The 20,936-nt window shown below is 37.2% G+C and overlaps 1 protein-coding gene across 7 annotated transcripts in view; it reads left to right on the top strand.

Moving 5' to 3' along the window:
* Positions 1-20,936, top strand: part of IL15 (interleukin 15) — a 98,705-nt gene that overhangs the window by 33,553 nt on the left and 44,216 nt on the right. Inside the window, exon 3 of one of the 7 annotated variants that reach the window (XM_021938818.2) lies at positions 17,075-18,255. The exons of the other annotated variants lie outside the window; for them this stretch is intronic. The gene's annotated coding sequence lies outside the window, so the exon portion shown is untranslated. Of the gene's footprint in view, positions 1-17,074; positions 18,256-20,936 lie in introns of those variants that run through there. 7 annotated transcript variants of the gene reach the window in all.

Genomic DNA, 20,936 nt, shown 5'->3' with positions numbered 1-20,936 from the left:
GATATTATTAGGTATATATTTTGGTTTCTGTCCATGGTTTCTGTCTCATAATTCCCATAGATCTTGTTTTTCCTAGTTGACTAAAACAATAGGTATGTCTTTTGTTAAAGTATTTAGTCTTTTGTTCTTGATTTCACAAACCAGCTTCTAAAAGCAACAAAAGTAATAATAAGAAGTGAAAGACAGCCTTTTGTCATAATGTTGGGGCTGTTTAGGGCTCAGAAGCAGGACTCAAGCCCAGATCTCTCTGACCTTTTCCTGACACTCCTCTCCAATTTTGTGAATTGTAACCAGGCATGGAGTGCAGTGGCAAACTTGATCTCTGGCTCGCTGCAAGCACTCCGCCTCCTGGGTTCAGACCTTTCTCCACTGCCTCAGTCTCTCCAGTAGCTGGGACTACAGGCGCCTACCACTACATCCCCGGGCGTGGTGGCTCACGCCTGTAATCCCAGCACTTTGGGAAGCTGAGGCGGGCGGATCACAAGGTCAGGAGATTGCTCCCCTCCTTTTAACTTAAAATTTTCAATTTTATAAGACAGGGTCTCACTCTATCAGCCAGCCTGGAGTGCAGTGGCACAATCTTGGCCCAGTGCAGCCTTGACCTCCGGGGCTCAGGTGATCCTCCCATCTCAACCTCCTGAGTAGCTGGAGCTACAGGTGCACACCACGCTGCCTGGCTAATTTTTTGTGTTCTTTTGTAGAGATTTGGTTTCACCATGTTACCTATGCTGGTCTTAAGCTATCTATCCATCTCAGCCTCCCAAAGTGCTGGGATTACAGGTGTGACCCACCCCACCTGGCCTTTCTGCCTCCCCTGCCACTTTTTTTAAACTTTCTCCTTTTTCTCCCCAAGGAAAGCTATAGAAACTAAAAATATACTCTCATCTTCCCTCCTTTTGTGTCTTGGAGCTGGCCATAGAGAATTTGTCTGATTGTAAGTCATAAGATACCCATTTCTGAAGGGGTCCTCCTGCACCATACCCAGGAAGAAGGAATGCTGCACAGAGAGGCCAAGAAAAATCTCAACAGTCCTTGCTGGGTTGCCCCACTCAGTCTATTCATATTAGGCTATACTCTCTTTGTCCAGTCATATTTTTACACGGTTGTCCATGCTTCAATCATTCCTATCCAATGAATTTTCCATAAGAGGCCCAGAAAGATAGAATGGGGGGAGCCTCTGAATAGCTGAACTTGTGGAAGCTTGCAGAAAGGTGAAGAAGAACTCATCCACGTGCGGGTGGGTGGCACATCCCACTTCCACAGGAATGGAAACACTTGTGCTCAGGACCCTTTAGACCTCACCCTGTGTATCTCTTCATCTGACTGTTTATTTTCATTTTTAAAAATATCCTTTATAATAAAGTTGTAAATGTGTTTCTCTGAATTATGTGAGCCAATCTAACAAATTAATGAAACCCAGGGACCAGGCTATGGGAACTCTCATTTATAACTGGTTGGTTAGAAACCCAGGCAAAATAACCTGGGACTTGTAGGGACTGAGCCTCCAACCTGTGTGATCTGATGCTGTCTCCAGGTAGATAGTGTCAGGAGGCTATTTCCAGGTAGAGAGTTGGGTGTCCACTGCAGAACTGACTGCTTGCTTGTTGGTTGGGAGAAATCCCCACACACTTGGTCACAGAAATTTTCCGTGTTGATTGTTGTGGTATGAGAGTAGAGAAAAACTGTTTTTCCCACTCAGCACCTATGGTTTAATTCATACCTTCTTTTTTCACTCTGTATGCCACTTACTTTAAAAAAATAAAAATGTGAGTGTCTTGTCTAGCCAGCAAGACTGAGAAATAAGTTTGTCTTCTGCTTTTTGGGGCTCTGTTTTTTTCAGTTATAGGAAGGAAGGGTAGAGTTGAATCAAATGCTAATTCTTAAAGCATCTTTTGTTTTTTTAGTTCTCTTATAATGTGAGGTAATGTGGGGTGTATTTATGTTTTTCTTGGTATCCTAATGTATATAATACTTAGAAAGTTGTCAGAACCCTCTAGGGATTAGACATATATGCATAGATAAATCAGCATGAACCTCACTGTCAGCATCTACCATTAGTGAGCTTATTTATTTAATTCTTTCTCTTATTTTAATTTTCTGGTACAATAGGTTATGTTAATATTCTGTGAAAACTAACCTGACATTGTTAACCTTTTCATGGGACATTACACTTTGACTACTGTCACAGTTAGTAAAGCTCACTTTACAGAAATTTAATCTGTGCATTAAAAATATGTATATACAATTACCTTTTATTAACACATATTTTACAGTTGTGGTTAAATCACTGTATAATTTTATTAAAATGTATGAAATGATTGATTTTGAGATAGAGATCATACCTAGTGCCACATATGGTGGGAAATACATGCACATCCTTGTTGAGAGGTATTTTCTTTAGGATGGAAGGCCTTTTGAGAGAGACACTGCAGCTCTCCTGTGCCTCAACCTACCTCCCTGGGCCAGGCCTTTAAGCTGTCTCTGATGTGGTGGGTTCAGCTTCCTTTATGCCACTTGGCTACTGCCTCTTCATGCAAGCCTCTGACTCTCCCCTCAGCTATCTTCCATGTTCCCTGTGGGTTTTGGCAGAAACTTCTGGATTTCTTCCAGAGAAGACGCTCAGATGAGCTGCCCAGGGTGTTTCTGAGCCAAGGTTAATGGCTGCATCATGTTGAATTTAGCAGAAATAGAGAGTTAAAAGAAGAGAATGTTGCCTGGGTAGAAAAATTTTGATTTTAGATTTATTAAGTTTGAGGCAATAATAGGCTATTCAAGTGGAAGTATCCCAGGGGACAGGGATTGGCAAACTTTTTCTGTAAAAGGCCAGATGGTAAATATTTCAGTCTTTGTGGACCGGATCTGATCTCTGTCACATCTTATTCTTTGTATTTTTTTTTTTTTTTTTTTTACCATTCTTTTAATGTATATTTAAAATGCAAAAATGTAGGACAACAACAAAAAGCTGCAATGTAACTTGTCTCATGACAGAGCCTTGACTGAGATATTGGGTCTAGAAATCTAGATTAATATTCACCATGTGGATAATTTGAAAACTCATGAGTAAGCATAGATGTACAATATTCTAATTAAGATAGATTATTATTGTAAATTATATAAGTATTTACATTGAAAGTGTTTTGCCCAGAAATAGATTTTATAAAATCATGTCTTATTTTTTTGAGCCACGTAAAGTTACTAAGGACTTCCATCAACCAGATATAAAAATAGATTCAATAAAATTAATAAAATTTTTCAAATTTGATTAGGATTTAAGAAAAATAGTTTCAGAAAATTTCTAATTTCATAATTCTGTGGAAATTAATGCAAAATAACGTTAAGCTTACTGGATGTCACAGAGGCTAAAAGTAATCTTTGGTTTATGAGAATATCATGATACATGATAGAATAAGACAGGCTGTAAGAATTGTAGCCAGCTGTGTTGCCATCAAGGAATTATAATATTTATGCTTTAACTGTGGGATTAAAAGGGGTTATATCCTTTCAAAATTGACTGAAATAAACGCATTATAGGTAGGATTAAATAAAAACAACATGAGTTCTTTACTTCTGTCCAAATTAATCAAATGAATGGCACAAATTGAAGAAGTCTTTTAAACTAGTCATAATTAATGAGTTCATTTATTCCCTTAATTCAAGTAGATCACTAGAGTTTAAGTCTATTTTCCTAATGGAATTTTATTGATTGTAAGTTTAACCAACATGTTTTGCTCTTTGCAACAGATTTATAGAAAGATTCAACATTTTTACTAGTACAACCTAGAAATTATTTTACTTCTTTCATTTAAGATGATACAATGTTTCAGATAAATTTTTGAAATCTATAGAGTATGACTTTCATATATTAAATGCAGAGTGCAGAATACAGAAGTTAGTTTTAGATTCAACATTATGTCCAAGTTCCAGTAGTACCTTTATACCTGAAGTGTTTGAGAGAAACATGGGCAAATTGGAGCTTATGTGGAAAGACATAACCAGGAATGTAACATATCTAAGTACTAATTCAAGTGAAAAATAGCTAAAACAACTAGTATGGAGAAGAAAGACCTTGGAGGGTCTGACCTCATGTATGCATTGCACAATGGGGTGTATATCACAGTTGTCTTAAACGTTTAAAATGGCAGAAGAAGGAGCAGACTCATTTATCTATCCACTCATCCATCTGTCTAACCATTCACCCATCATTTCATATAGAAATAGCCTTCTATATGCTAATCTTATTGTATATACTAGAGACAGAAAGATGAGTAATATAACCCTTACCTAAAGAAGCTCATAGACTAATGAGGAAGCTCATATTTTGTGGGAACACTTATTAGTTAGGTAAACCATTAGCTTTCTTTTCCTCCTCTATAAGTCCAGATAATAATAATAATAATGCATAACTCAGAGGATTATCTATGGGGGAAAATGAAATTGTGAAAAGTACTACAAAATGCTATAGAATGTTAGATGACATATTATTGACTGAAGGATTTCTGGATAAGAGATTACTAACTCATGTTTTCTGAATCTCTTGATTTAATATTTTATAGTAAATCAGTTACATGTGGTGTGATAAACCATGTAAAATTTAGTGTCTTAAAATCACAACACTTTATTATTTCTCATTATTTTGCTGGTTAACTGACTGATTTTCTCCCTGTCTTTTTTGGGCTCATTTGAGATCTCCTCACTCACCTGCCTGGTGCCTTGGTGATGGCTGTTGTGTGAGCTGCTTTCATCATGCAGTTTCTTCATTAGGTAGTCCAGCTGGATTTTCTTACATGACAGCAGAAACAGTCAAAGATGTAACAAACAGAATGGCAAGGCCTCTTGGGACCTAGAGTTGGAAGTCACACATTATTTTTGCCATATCCTGTTGGTCATAGCTAGTTATAAAGACATAGGACATAAATCATAGCTAGGACATAAATCATAGCCAGCCCAGATTTAAGGGGAGGGAAGATAGACTCCACCTTTCAATGGAAGAAGTGGCAAATTCACATTGCAGAAGGGCACATGGGATGGAAGAGGCTGTTGTGGCCATCTTTGCAACTATGTACCACATATACACATGACAGGTTTTTATTTCCCATTTGGTAAAGTGTAAGTAATCTATTTTTCTGTGTACAGTGGCTAACAGTTGTACTTATTTTTTTTTGTATTTCAATCATCATTGCTAGCAAGGAAATAATAGTATGAAAAGGCACAGTTTGAGTTCTCCTATATAGTTCATTCCGTCATTGTTGTTCATAATTAAAGAAATTGCAGCAACTTCTAACCAATAGGTTATGAGTGAAGGATTTGTCTGTCTGTGAAAAAATCTAGTAGTTTGAAGGTTCTTAATTCTTGCTACTTTATTATTACACTATCGTCAATTTTTTAGCAATAAGAGGCACATTTTTACTTTACTGCTTAATATCTGTCACTTTTATTCCTCCATAACAAGAAGATAAATATTTTAAGTCAGTTTTCCTCTTGTCTAAGTATATAACCAATGGTTACAGAGCATGGAGTTGGGGTGAAGTGTGACTGTGTTTTCTTTTTATTTTAATCTAGTAGTTTCAATATCATTTCTAACTAGATAGCCTTACTTTTCCAATGTCTCACCACAAACTATTACGTTGCTGCATTGATTTATTTTTGTTGTTGTGAAGTCTCAGTGAATTTATGATTTACATTCCACTCTATTTTGAGGGTATGTGTGCTAAAGCAGAAAACACAAACTTGTCCATTTTGGTGAAATAAGGGTATTCCAAACTTTTGACAGTTGCAAAAATCCTACTTTGAAAAATATTCAGTCTCCAGATGAACTGTAGACTTTAAATACATAAAAGCAGTTATAACAAAGAAAAATATACCAGTTTATAGCCAATGATGTATGTTGATCACAGACTCTAGCTATAGGAATGCCTTTCATTTTCTTGAAAATACAAGACAATATCTTATCTTTTAACTTATACATATGTTGCCCTCTCAGGTTGAAACACACCCTACTATTCTTTTGATGAGTGTCTCCCTACCCTGTAAGTCCCAGTTTCCATGTCACTTCCTCCAGTCTTCTGGCCAGGCACCTCTCTTGCATGTTTGCATAGCGCCCTCCTCTAATGCCTCCCATTATCATCTAGCTGCTGTGGACTTTTCTTTCTTCCCACTAGACTATGAGCTCAATGAGGACAGTCATGATGCTGACCTTGAACATGTTTATACCTTCACTTCTTAGCACAGCAGTTAGAACATTGTAGTGGGCAATTGGTATTTGTTAAATGAATGAATTTGGGGTAGACCGTAATAAAATCTCCCACTTTGTGCATTTTCATTCAGATAAAAATACAACAGAAAATCTCTTTTTTGAATCAGGACTCATAGTTGTTCGGCACTGAAATAGAAAAAGCATACAATGATCTATCATTTCATTGTGTACAACAAATCAAACATTACGCTTTGTAAGTGTCTACATAGTCTCTCATTAAATGGTTCTTTATATAATCAAAGATATGATTTTTCTTGTTACTTTTATTTTGTGGTTCCCTAGCAAATTACTATGGGAATTAAGGTCACCCAAATCAAATACCTCAATTATGCCTTTGGTATCTTACTCATCACTATCCTACCTACTTTGCCTGTATCTTTCTGCTTCTTAAAATTTTCTACAGCTTCCTTTCACCCTCTGAAACAATAATGACCTCATTGCCCCACTGTTCTCAGAGGGCTCGGCTATTAGATACAAGTTATTTGACTGTATCTGCCTCTTGGAACACACATGAAGTAATGTATTTATACTATCTGACAATATATTTCAACTCACCTTCTGTAGTTGCCACCTTTCCTTAATTTTTGTCCATTTATATCATACATATAAACTACTTTATTCATTCTGACAGCAGTAGCATAGATTTCATTCTCTTTTTAATTTCATTATATGGTTTGCTTCCTCTAAAAACAAACATTCTAGTTTTTTATACCATTTCTAATATTCCAGCATAATTAATGATCTGCTCTTTTCACTCAACGCATATTTGTACTTTGATAACTATGAATTATTTGGGCCAGCTAAACAATGTAAGCAAATTGAACATTCACAGCATTTGATCATTCATAGCATTTGATCTATTTTGTCTGGGTCTTGATATTTAGAAAGTTCAGCCAAAGTTGATATTAAAGTGTTAAATTTGCAGGAATTTCAGGTAACTCTTCAGTTGATCTTTATTGAAATAATGAACCACAGCCTAGAGCCCTTGTGCTTTTGTATGCTTACTAGGATTCCATAATTTTTAAGGATATCTAAGGATATTTTAAGGATATTTAAGGAAATTTTGGGAAGTGGGGATTTGACTTTTGGTTCATTCTCAACTGAAGTGTAGCATGTATAGGATGCAAATACAGACCAACCAGACTGAACTTTCTGTGTGCTTTGTGGGGTCATTTGATTATTTGTGTGGTATCTCACATGAGACTTAATTTTAATTTAAGCAAACCTGTAAGTCTGTTCAAGGTACAGGGAAACCCAGGTAGAAGTAATACCCTAACAATTTTGCAGAGAATATCAGAAATATAAAATGTGTCAATACAAAAATTAGCCAGGTGTGGTGGCACCTGCCTGTAATCCCAGCTACTCAGGAGGCTGAAGCAGGAGCATTGCTTGAACCCGGGAGGTGGAAGTTGCAGTGAGCCAAGATCACGCCACTGCACTCCAGCCTGGGTGACAGAGAAGACTTAGTCTCAAAAAAATAAAAAATGAAATAAAAAATCTCTGAAGTTTCATAAAATAAAGAATTTAAAGGTACAGTAACAGCATATTAATTTATTACTGTATGCTAAATAGTGTGCTAGGCACATTACATACAAGATTATGTATGCAGTATGTATGCAATGTGCCTCCTAAAATGTGTTTATGATTTGTATTATTATCTCTGTTTTTCAGCAGCTCTGGAAGTTAAATAAATTGCCCCATGTATTAGTTTTCTATTGCTATGTAACAAATCACCACAAACTTAGAGAATTAAAATAACACCATGACTTATATCGTGGTTCTCTAGATCAGAAGGCCAAGCAAGCTGGACTGGATGTTCTACTTAGGGTCTCTGAAGGTAGAAATCAAGGTGTCAGCCGTGCTGGGCTCTTAGTTGACAGCTGGAAAGAATTCATTATCAAGCTCATTCAGGTTGGTGGCAGAATTAAATTATAACTGAACCTCGAACAACATGGGTTTCAGCTGCACAGGCTCACTTATACCCATATTTTTAAAATAATTATATTGGAATTCTTTTGGATATTTGAGACAATTTGAAAAAAATAAAAGATGAACAGTGTAGGCTAGAAATGCTGAAAAAATTCGGAAAAAGTTAAGTGTGACACTAACTAGTCTGGAGATACTAGTCTATTTTATCATTAACTACCAAAAAAATACACAAATCTATTATTAAAAGTTAAAATGTATCAGAACTTACACATATAAGCACTTAGAGTTGACAGAAATGTAAACAAATATAAGGAGGCATAAAATTAATTGTGGAACATACTAAGCTACTGTAATCATTTTGTAACCCCCTCCTGTTGGTATTGAGGTGAACTCCAGTGCTGTGAGTCTCTGCATAAAATGCCCTGTGATGCTAATCAACCTGTGTGAGCAGTTTATTTCCAGTAAATTGCATACTGAAGTAAAAAGTTACCTCTTGCAGTTTTCGAGTATTTGTCATAGTGTTTAGTGTACTACCATAAACCTTGAATAACACCCATAAGAAGTGTCACTAGTGATGCTGGAAGTGCTTCCAAGAAACAGAAAAGTCATGACATTACAAGAAAAAGTTGGATTGCTTGAGATGTACCATAAAACGAGGACTGCCACTTTGATTGCCCATCATTTCAAGATACATGAATCCATCCTAGGAAAAGGAAATTCCTGAAGCTGTAGCTGCAGCTACAACAGCAGGTGCAAAAACCTTGCACATTTTGTGAAATACCTTTGTATTTCGTATCGAAAATGTAGCTTTTATGTGGGTACAGGATTGCTATGAGAAAGCCATAGCTATAGACCAAGAGACAGCATACTAGTTGCCTAGACACCATTAAACAATAATTAAATAGAAATGATATCTGCCTTAACAGGTTTTTAATACAGACAAAAGTGTCTACTCTGGGAAAAAAAAGCCACAGAAGACATTTGTTAGTAAAAAATAGAAGCCAGCACCAGGAATTAAGGCAGCAAGGGATAGGCTAACTCTACTGTTTTGTACAAATGTAGTCAGGTTTATGATCAACACCGCCCTCATCTATAAAGCTGCTAATCCAAGGCCTTGAAGGGAAAAGATAAACACCAGTTGCCAGTCTTTTGCTTTTACAAGAAGACCTGGACAATGAGAAGCCTTATTCTGCATTTGTTTTATCAGCGCTTTGTCTCTAAAGTCAGGAGGTACCTTGCAAGTAAAATTCTTTTGATTTTGGACAATTCCCTTGGCCACCCAGAACTCCATGAATTCAAGATCGAAGGTGTCTAAGTTGTCTACTTGATCCCAAACACAACTTCTCTAATTCATTCTCTAGATCAAGAGGTCACAAGGACTTTAAACGCATTACACATGGTACTTCATGGAAGTGATTGTCAGTGACATGAAAGACAGCCCTGATAGAAAGGACACCATGAAAGTCTGGAAGGATTACGCCATTGAAAATGTCATTGTTATTGAAAAAGCTGTGAAGGCCACTAGCCCAAAGCAATAAATTCCTACTGGAGAAAACTGTCCATATGTTGTGCATGACTTCACAGGATTTATGATGGGGCCAATCAAGGAAGTTATGGATGAGATTGTAGGTATGGAAAAAAAAAAAAAAAAAAAAAAGATGGCGTAAAGGATTTCAGGATATGGATCTTGGGGAAATTCAAGAGCTAATAGAAACCACATGAGAGGAATTAACAAAAGACAACTTAATGGAGATGAATGCTTTTGTACCAGTGCCACACTATGAGGAAGAAGACATATTATAAATGAAGCAGTGCCAGAAAACAAATTGACATTAGACAATCTGGCAGAAGGGTTATTGTTATTCAAGACTGCTTTCAACTTCTTTCATGACATGGACCCTTCTATGATACAGGCACTGAAACTAAAGTGAACAGTGGAAGAAAGATGCTACCACATAGAAATATTTTTAAAGAAATGAAAAAGCAAAAGACTCAGAAGTTACAATGACTTTCCTCGAAGTTACACCAGGTGTGCCTGCCTCTCCTTTCTCCCCTTCCACCTCCTCCACTTCTTCTGCCTCTGCCACCTGAGACAGCAAGACCAACCTCTCCTTTTCCTCCTCAGCTTACTCAGTTTGAAGACAATGAGGATGAAGACCTTTATGATGATCCACTTCTACTTCATGAATAGTAATTATGTTTTCTCTTATGACTTTCTTAAGAAAGAAAATTTAAAAAATCCCTTACTTGATCATACAAAGCTTTCTTAATCATAATTTTTTCTACAGCTTGCTTTATTGTAAGAATACAGTATCTACTACATATGAAATACGTTCAAAATATGTGTTAATTGGCTGTGTTATCAATAAGGCTCTGGTCGACAGGAGGCTATTAGTTTTGGGGGAGTCAAAATTTATAGGTAGATTTTTGACTTTGCCAGGGATCAGTGCCCCAACCTGAGTTGTTCAAGGATCAGCTGTACTTGCAGTTGTAGGAGTGAGGTGCCAGTTTTCTTGCTGGCTGTCAACAGGGGCTGCTCACCACTCTGGGAAGCCACCTGTGCGTCTGCTCGTGTGGCTCACTCGTTTCAAACCAGCAATGGCATGTTGAAACCTTCTTATGATTTGAGTCTTTCTGGGTTTCCCTTCTCCTACCAGCCAGATAAAGTTCTCTGCTTTTAAGGGCTTGTGTGATTACATTAGTCACCCCTTCTACATAAAATCTCTCTATGTTAAGGTTAACTATGCCTTGTAACATGAAACAGTCACAGGAGTGATACGTTGTCACATGCACAGTTAGTGTGAGATATTCTGGGGGAGAAGGGGCATAATTCTGCTTACCATATCATATTGCTCAAAACAGAAATTGGCAGAGTTAGAGGTCAAGCCTGGGTTTGGTTGAACTTCAGAGCTTTTTTCTATACCACATTCATCAGAGGGCCTAATTTTATCTGTGGTGATATGGAAACCAGTCTTAGTCCTATATAGCCAGGCTATGTTGGTTCCATATAGTGCTCTAAATGTATTGCCTCAGAGGTCTCCAGCACAGTTTTACGTACACACTGGTCCTGTAAAATAGGAGATCCAGATGGTCAGAAATGCATACATTAGGTTTTGTTATGCACCTTATATTTCTGTGATTTGCACTTGTGTGTGTTTGTTTAGTCTGCACTATTTTATTACAAGCTTTGATTTCTACTTTCTACCCTTTCTCCCTTCTGCTTACCTTATGAACATACTTTAAAAACTTGGTTAACTAAGAGTCAGGTTCACTGCAGTTTCTTATGGAAATTTGTAGTCATATATATTTTTTTCTGTTTAGTTAAATCCTTTCCAGAGGTGATTGAGTTGAGTGACCATAATGTGCTAAGAGAACTGCAAAAGATACAAAACCAATCAAGAGAAATCCCTTACTTGATCATACAAAGCTATCATTTAACTAGGGACCCCATGGATTTTTATGAAGTGGAATATTTGATCTGGTGCACACAATAGAAAAAAAAAAAAGCAAATGTGTGATTTCGTTGTTTTTTTTTCTTTTTTTTTTTAGACAGAGTCTCGCTCTGTCACCAGGCTGGAGTGCAATGGCATGATCTCGGCTCACTGCAACCTCTGCCTCCTGGGTTCAGGCAATTCTCCTGCCTCAGCCTCTTGAGTAGCTGGGACTACAGGTGCCCACCACCACGCCCAGTTAATATTTGTCTTTTTAGTAGAGATGGGGTTTCTCCATATTGACCAGGATGGCCTCGATCTCTTGATGTTGTGATCCACCCGCCTTGGCCTCCCAAAGTGTTGGGATTACAGGTGTGAGTCCCCGCGCCTGGCCTCAGTGATTTTAAATAACATAAACAAATATATGCCATATATTTCTTAGGCTGTTAAGTGTAACATATTTTGAGATAACTATTAATTTCTTTGTTAACAGCTTTTGAATCTTGTTTGCTTGCCTCCATTCAGAAAATGACACAGTCTTCTTTTTCCTCATGACTCACCAGGCCAGAGACAGCCTCCCAGATTATAACTAGCTCAGTGGTATGAGGAGCAGTATGGATTGTGTATGAAACAAAGTCCAACTTTTATTTACTCAATGACTAAGTAATTTGGGACAAGTCATTAGATACAGCTGGACCTCATTATTCTCCATTATAAAAATAAGCAAACAGTTCCACAATTCTATTATTTTAAATGACATCTGCTGTGATATACTTTGCTTAGTATCCAAGAGGCTGGAAATATTTAATTTATTTTAGTTTGACCGCTAAAAAACTTGTTCTCTGGATCTCATAAAGACATGGAAACATTTTACAAGTCAATATGTGTAAATATTATAGTAAAATTAATTTGAATACACATGGGGCTTATCATACTTAATCAAGTTATAAGATTGTCTTTCCTTCTTTACACAATAAAATTCTTTCTTTGGTTTCAATTTTTTGTATATGCTTGTGTTCTCAAAGGTGTTCCTTTTATTCTCTTTCTTTTATTTAACCAGAAATATATTTTATTTTGAATGTTATTTTGTCATAATTCATGCATGATTGTGCTTACTTTAAATGAGATATGATTATTTCTGCTGTCTAGGTTACATGACCAAAATATTAAAAAACAGACATGATGATTGCAGACTATGGCCAACATGGCTACACAATGTCTTAGAAAAGTTAGTTTTGCCTTTCTTTGTGAAATATATTGCATGAAACACTGATGTTATCATTTTGATGGATTCTCCCCCAAATTGATGGTCTGGTTTTTACAAGTCAAAGCATTCACATATTTTAAAGTGTTAAAGAAAATTAAATGAACAGTTAAATTAGAAATGAAGGATGAGCTATAACTTCTCTTCCTAGAAGGGAGGACATTATGAGCAACATGCACATAGAGAATGATTTTTCTGGTAATAAAGTTTGGAAAACAGCAACCAAAACAACAAAACTATTCATGTCGTCATTCAGTACATAGAGAACAAAAAGAGTTAGCAATGATGCTTTAATGCAGGGGAAAACAGCTGTTTATCTGTTTTTCTTTTGGTTTTATTTTCTTTTTACATTGCCATCCTGTCAGTACGTGGCTTCATAAAGCTGTAGGATTCTGATAGGGAAACTACCGATTCCATGTGCTTTGGAAGCCAATGCGCTGATTATCTAGCTTGATAGCAGTATTTTATTATAGCTGGAGGGAAAGTGTGACTCTGTTTGTGAGAGGCAGGAAGGCAAATGCCACCAATACCATGTCCAGAAGTGAGCTATCCCCTGTGTTTTATGCGCTTCATTCTACTGAATGAATATTGTATCACTGTTTTCATTTTTTTGTTTGAGTATCAGAGACTTTTCCAATGGTTCTGTTTCTGTCGAACTCTTGATGGAAAGCCCTGTTGTAAAGCTTCCTTCATGGAGATGGCTTTATGACTTGGCTATAAAGTTCCATAAAATTTGATCAGAAATCGTCTTTATGGGTTGCCATCCTGTGTGCTATTAAAAGCTCAGAACCTGGGTGTTAGTTTTCACTCAGAGCTGCGCTTGTCTTTTGTATTTGGCAAGTGCAGCTCTGAGTTAAAACAAACACTATCCTTCATTTTATCACTTTCTTCCTACAGAACATCTCTCCCACAAGCCTCCCTTTTGGGGCTCACTAGTCTTGTTCAACCCATCTTTACTGTACACTAGAACCAAGTTCTTTGGGTGTTTTCCTAGGATATTTGCGACATCAAGGTCAAAATGTTCTTTATGTTCAATAATTCACCTCTTTCATTATCCTAGGTATAGCTCCTAAGAAGTACTTCACACCAAGGAGTCCTCAATAAATATTAATTATACATTTTTGAGAGATTTGTATTGCAATGAACATGCTTCAGTGCCAGTTCTTCCTTATTAAAACTTCTTGTTCTCCACTTATATCTTGTGGCCATGTCATCCTGGCTTTGTATCCTTACCTGCTGATGTCTATATATTCAGCCCAGCCAGTATGCATTTATATTCTCTCTGTAGTTCTGAGACTTATTAATGGTCCTCTTTTACCTTAATTGAGTACAGTCTGAGAGAGTGCCTGTCTTCCATTATTGTACATTTTTCTTCTCACAGAACATCTTTTGATTCTTGCTCTGATCTCTTATATGAGATGCACTGTGAAACACAATTTCTTTCCTTCTTTTTTCTTTTCTTATGAGTTGGTATGTTTAATTAACCTGTGTAAAAAAAAAAAAAGAAAGAAAGAAAGAAAAGATATGACTTTTTTTTTAAAGGGTAATAGAAGTCATAGTAATCTTTTGCTTTGCCTGAAAACAGCTTTCTCGGTGTCCAAAGGGATTCTAAACTATACATGTATTTCTTCACATGCATTATTAATTTAAAAATAAATAAATAAGAGGGTAAGTGGCAGTCCAGACAGCCTGCTTCACTGTGTCTTGATGCCTCATGGTAGCACAGGTGCTAGAATGCTATGAGTGGGAAAACAATTTCTTTCATCTTCCTTTCTGATAATGTTGTTTGCGTGATGTAAATATTCAGTTCTAGCATGATAATGGGTACCTGAGGGAATTTAAAGTGAAATAACAGGATTGTTAACAAATTTTCATTCCCATATAATTTATGTTTCATATATTTCTACTGGAAAACTGAGAAAACATTTTTTCCCGAAGGCAATTATTTTGCAAGGCCTTTTTACCCTATTATAAGACTCTCTTTCTTTTCCGTTAATAACCCACAGTATCTCTTCAGATACTCAAGTCAAGTCGTTAATTGGCTTGACTAAGTGGTTGTTGGTGCAGAAAGTTTATTCTCTCCGTTGGTTGTATATAACTCATAGACATTAAATGACCCACTTTGTTGTTCCTAAGGCAAAGAATCATTATTTTCTTTTGGCAGTATACTGTGGACTTTTAATTCACAAACTTATAGCTCAGGTTGAAGTAATTTCTGCTGGGAAGTGATGTTTCTAAACAATTGTTTAATGTTTTTGATTAGAAGTAAACATTAGATGCAACTTTTGAACTAGTATACTCTACTATAGAGATCATTAACGTAAGCTTTTGTTTTTGTAGTGTACCTGTCTCCCTTCAAAAATTGTTTATTCTAAACTGTGATCTTTTTTCTAAACATTTGTTTAGAGTTAACAAGATACGTATCACCATTAAATTCACATATAAATGATTAATACATAAATATTCAGCTTTGTTCTCTGCATAAATATCTCCCTCTCCTTAAATTAAAATTTGTAATTGTTGAAAGAAAATTTGAATACTAGGAAAATTTTACTTAATTATGTCTAACTGTGAATTTTATTTGCTGAGTGGGAAATAGTGATAATTGAATCTCATAAATAACTTTACCTAGAGTTACATAAACCTTTTGACCAAAATTATTTAAAAAATAAAGTACTAGCTAGAATATGTCTGTCAGAAAGTCACTACAACTTACCTCTGCATGTCCATAACACACATAAGTAATATATATAGTCATATTTAAAAATGTGTCAACTCTGTAAGAACGGAGACTTTTTTCTCTTTTGTTCTTTCAGTGGCACGTGCACACGTGTACATACCTGTGTACACAGACACACACAATGGAAAGCCAACATTGGCACCTTCTCCGGGGAGTTGGGGAACGATGAGAGACAATGTGGTATAATAAAAACAATAGGGACTGGGTGTGGTGGCTCACGCCTGTAATCCCAACACTTTGGGAGGCTGAGGCAGGCAGATCACGAGGTCAAGAGATTGAGACCATCATGGCCAACGTGGTGAAACCCTGTTTCTACTAAAAATACAAAAATTAGCCTGGCGTGGTGGCGTGTGCCTGTATTCCTAGCTACTCAGGAGGCTAAGGCAGGAGAATCGCTTGAACCCGGGAGGCAGCGGTTGCAGTGAGCTGAGATCATGCCACTGCACTCCAGCCTGGTGACAGAGCGAGACTCCATCTCAAAAACAAAAGCAAACAAACAAAAAACAACAGACCAAGTGTGGTGGCTCATGCTGTAATCCTAGCACTTTGAGAGGGCAGGGTGGGTGGATTGCCCGAGTTCAGGAGTTCGAGACCAGCCTGGGCAACACGGTGAAACCCTGTCTCTACTAAAATACAAAAAATCAGCCTGGCATTGCAGCGTGTGCCTGTAGTCCCAGCTCCTTGGAAGGCTGAGGCAGGAGAATTGCTTGACCCCGGGAGGCGGGGGTTGCAGTGAGCCAAGATCAGGCCACTGCATTCCAGCCTGAGTGACGGAGCGAGATTCCATCTCTGGAAAAAAAAAAAAAAAGAAAGAAAGAAAGAAAAAAACCAATAGTGGACAGTGTCTTCTCTTGGTTGTTCTAGTAACTGCACTGTGGGAACCTGGAACAAGTCATTTAATAACTTTTAGCTCACTTTTATCTTGTCCATATACTAGGAAAACATTCTCAAGTGTAATTTCACATTATTATTAGAGTAACAGTTATTTGAAGATGGAGAAGATGATGTTAAAGATACAGAAAAGAGCTTTAGGTTGGAGAGAGAGCAGTACAGATGTTCTGGGGGAAAATGGCATTGCTCACATCTACTGTTATCTATAGCAAGGATTCTAAAGGGATTTATAACCCAAACATACTGCAAATGGATTTGTAGAGAGATTAATGACTAGCGTTAGTAGACTGAAATGTAGACACAATATGAATACTTGATACATAGCAGGATTTTCTTCCCCAAAAATACACTTATGGAAGCAACAATAAGAAAGAGTGCTACAGTGCAGGTGAAAGCCCCTGTTGGGGATATGTGTTGGAGAAGCTGGGAGATGTCATGCTATGACCTCAACTAATTATGACCCAGCCTGTACCCAGACAGCTAAAAATTAACACAGAAGTTTAGCATGTAATCAACTACAAATTCTCACTCTTCAGTACTCAATAGTCTTTTTTTTTCTGTTAAAGGAATCACCACTGATGACCAGGAATTGTAAACGGATTTATTCAAGTAGAAGGGCCATTTATCAGATTAGGCTCTTAGTTTATCTAACAGGTAAACGACTGTTCTGAGTTTTCATACTAGCTGATGTTAAAAAGTAATGTGTAAATTTTTTTTTCTCTTCAGTTATGCATTTAATTACCGACTAATCCCTGTCAAGTATAATTATTAGGCAGCATCACTGTCTAAGAATCTAAAGTGATATCCCATTGCCGAGCAAATCATCTCAGATTCCTCAGACTGGCTTTGAAGGACGCATGCAATCCGGCTTCAAGCTGCCTGTCCACATGTATTTCCTTTGACTTCCTTCAATACTTTTCATTCAGTGGCACCTCTTAGGTTTTCTCATACTTGCTATTATTATCTATGCTAGGCCTATATTAGCTTGGAATATCCTCCTTCTTTCTATTCAAACTTTATCCACTCTTCAAAACTGACCTCAATTACCAACCATTCCAAGACCTTCTCCATTTGCAGCAGTGTTTATTCAGTATTATTATTCATTTTTTCATATATTCACAATAACTCAACAAATGTTTATTGAGTGACTTCTATGTTACAGATGCTGTCCTCACCTAAACATGAATTTTTATTTCATGTAGAGTCATAACCAAGTAGTATACTGAGTTTGTGGTTTAATATTTATTGTATCTCCTCTATAAAACTGAGCCTACAGTGGCAGTCATTATGTCTTTTTCTTTTCGTTAACAAAGAGGTCATGAAATAGTGTAAGACAAAACCAAGTGGTGAATTATAAGGCTGATTTGTATTTCCTCTTGGCTGCTACTTAGTCATTGGATAATTCAAATCAATGGACATTTATTAAACTTCTATAATGTACATTGCAATGTTATACACTATAGGAGATATACAGACAATCACTTAATAGAGTCAGTATTCCAAAAGAGAGAGCCTCTATTTGAGGTCCTAAGACCCCCATAGAGAATTCTATGTTTTAACTTCAGAGGATTTTATCTAAAGTTTGGATATGTGCTTATATTCATTTTTCTGAGGAGCAGGCACATAGTTTTTAGATGTTAAAGATGTAATTGATAGGCCGGGCGCAGTGGCTCAAGCCTGTAATCCCAGCTCTTTGGGAGGCTGAGACGGGCGGATCACAAGGTCAGGAGATCGAGACCATCCTGGCTAACACGGTGAAACCCCGTCTCTACTAAAAAATACAAAAAACTAGCCGGGCGAGGTGGCGGGCGCCTGTAGTCCCAGCTACCCGTGAGGCTGAGGCAGGAGAATGGCGTAAACCCGGGAGGCGGAGCTTGCAGTGAGCTGAGATCTGGCCACTGCACTCCAGCCTGGGCGACAGAGCGAGACTCCGTCTCAAAAAAAAAAAAAAAAAAAAAAATGTAATTGATAATTTTTTTAAAAAGGTTGAAGAGCTCATGATCTCAGTATGTATGAAATAAGTGCACAACTAAAGAACAAGAGTCATAAAAGAGCAACAAAGCCTAAGCCGCGTTTAGAGAAAGGTAAACTGATATCTGACTGTGGTCGTTTAAGGAAAAACTTCTTAAAAGAGATGACTTTTGGAATAAATGCAGTGCATTTTTTGACCTAAGCTCCCTCACGGAAAAAAAGGATAGATTATAAAATCTCTGCTATTTTTCCCAGATATAAATTTATTTCTTGATTCAATCACCAAATGCTCTTCAGAATGCCAGTGACATCATAGGCACTCAAGAAACATCTGTTACTTGGTAAATCTGAAATTAAACTTTAAAAATTTATAGCCCCAAATATATCTATTATGTTGAGTTGAAATTTTAGAATATTATTGCATTAGCTTCCTAATGTTCCATGAATGAATAGATTTATCAGATGTTTATATACCATTAATCACAATCTTCCACTTGGCAGATCAGAATGTTTAATTCATTATTTCTCCTTCATTTCTTCATAACATTAAAAAAACTTTGTATTTTGTTATTCTTACTGTTACAGCCATTGGGGTCTCCTCATTAGTCTTTATGATTTGGAGGGGCAGGAACTCTCTTAGACCTGTGTGATATTATTTAGAACCTAGCACGTCCCCCTAATCAAAAAGGGACACAGTAAGCTGTGCCTGTAATCCCAGCACTCTGGGAGGTCGAGGTGGGCAGATCACGAGATCAGGAGTTTGAGACCCATCTGGTCAACATGGCAAAACCCTGTCTCTACTAAAAATACAAAAATTAGCCAGGCATGGTGGTGGGCACCTGTAATCCCAGCTACTCAGGAGACTGAGGCAGGAGAATCGCTTGAACCCAGTAGGCAGCAGTTGCAGTGAGCTGAGATCGTGCCATTGCACTCCAGCCTGGGCAACAGAGCAAGAGTTCATCTCAAAACAATAAAAATTAAAAAATAAATAAAAGGTGGGGGAGGGGAACAGTAAATATTTAATCATAAATGAAAGGCTGCATATCAAGGTGCATCAAAATAATAAATTTCCTATTTCATTATCGCCCAGAATTTAAAGAGCACGAGCCCAGGAGTGAGACCACATGTTCAAATCCTGACACTGCCTAGTCCTCTGTGAGTCACCTTTGACACGTTCCTTAAATTTGTCACTCAGCTTTCTTGTCTGTGAAGTGCAGTAATGACAGTGCCTACCTCATAGGGTCATTGTGAGCATCAAATTTAGCGCTTGGCAAAGTGCCTAACACATCATAGGCAAGAGAGAATCCAGGTTTGTAGGGCCTTAAGCTTTTACAGTGTCTGAGCTCTCTTTAAGAAAATGAATTTCAATCTATGAATTCAAAATTAGTTAATTAGAACATTTTAAAGGTATTTCTTTGGAGTGGGAAATTATAGGCAGCAAAGGTCTGAAAAATACCCCAGTTATCATCAAGTATTATTGTTACTAGTAATTTCCTGACTCATTATAATACTTTATTTCCTATACATTTTCAGATGCATACACTCAGATTTCCTTTTTCAAATAATTGTTTTAAATAATTTCTATAAAGAGAATAGAAAGAAAATTCATTCTTTAGCAAAGTGGATTGTTATTTATTTATTTTTTATCGTTACTGGTTTAGGAAGTATTCATTTACTGAATTCATAATGTATTACTGAAAATGCCACATTCTGACTTCCTCCATGGCTTTTTGGCCAGTAAGTTCTTGTTTGGAAGGAAGCCTCAGAGAAGTTAGGTTATGGGTCTCACTTGGCATGGTCTCAGACAGGACAGTGCCTTGGCAGCGGCTCCATCCTGGCAGCCTTCTCTTGACTCCCCATCTTCATCCTTGTGAGCAGGGCAGGTCTTTCTGTGAGAGATGAGGGGAGGAAGTAGAAAGTAGCCAAGAGCCTGGGAGACAGTGGTCACAAAGCTTTGCATTTACATTATTAGGGTCACTAAGGTAAGATCCAAAATCTCCCTGAAGTCCATTGGGGTTAGGTTGTCATTGAAGTGTAGATAGATTGAAGGAAATGCTGGCAGCCTGCCTCCTGATAGCATCTGCTGCAAACCCAGGATGATTTTTAGGAAGTAGAAGGTGAGGACCAGGCTAGGACCACTCTCCCCACACCTCCACTACAGGCCTGAGGCTATTACTTCCTCACTATAGAAAATGCAGGTGAGGAGCTCTGAAGCCTCAACTCCATTAATTCCCTAGTAAATCTTCTTCTGACTCTTAAGTGCTCAGTAAATTAGCACTTACCCAAATGATTTTACTGTTTCATTGGTAAATTATTTTTCATTGAAACCCTAGGAATTTTGTAATGAATACCTTTTTAAATTCTATTTTATTTTTAAAAAAACTTAGCATTAATTGTGTTTCTCCACTTTATTCCAAACAGGACAGAATTCTAAATGACGCAGCCTTTTACTAAAGT

Source organism: Papio anubis, chromosome 3 (assembly GCF_008728515.1).
Source record: "Papio anubis isolate 15944 chromosome 3, Panubis1.0, whole genome shotgun sequence".
Classification (NCBI taxonomy): domain Eukaryota; kingdom Metazoa; phylum Chordata; class Mammalia; order Primates; family Cercopithecidae; genus Papio; species Papio anubis.
Note: the sequence above shows the minus strand (reverse complement) of the source record. Positions and strands in the feature narration are given on the sequence as shown.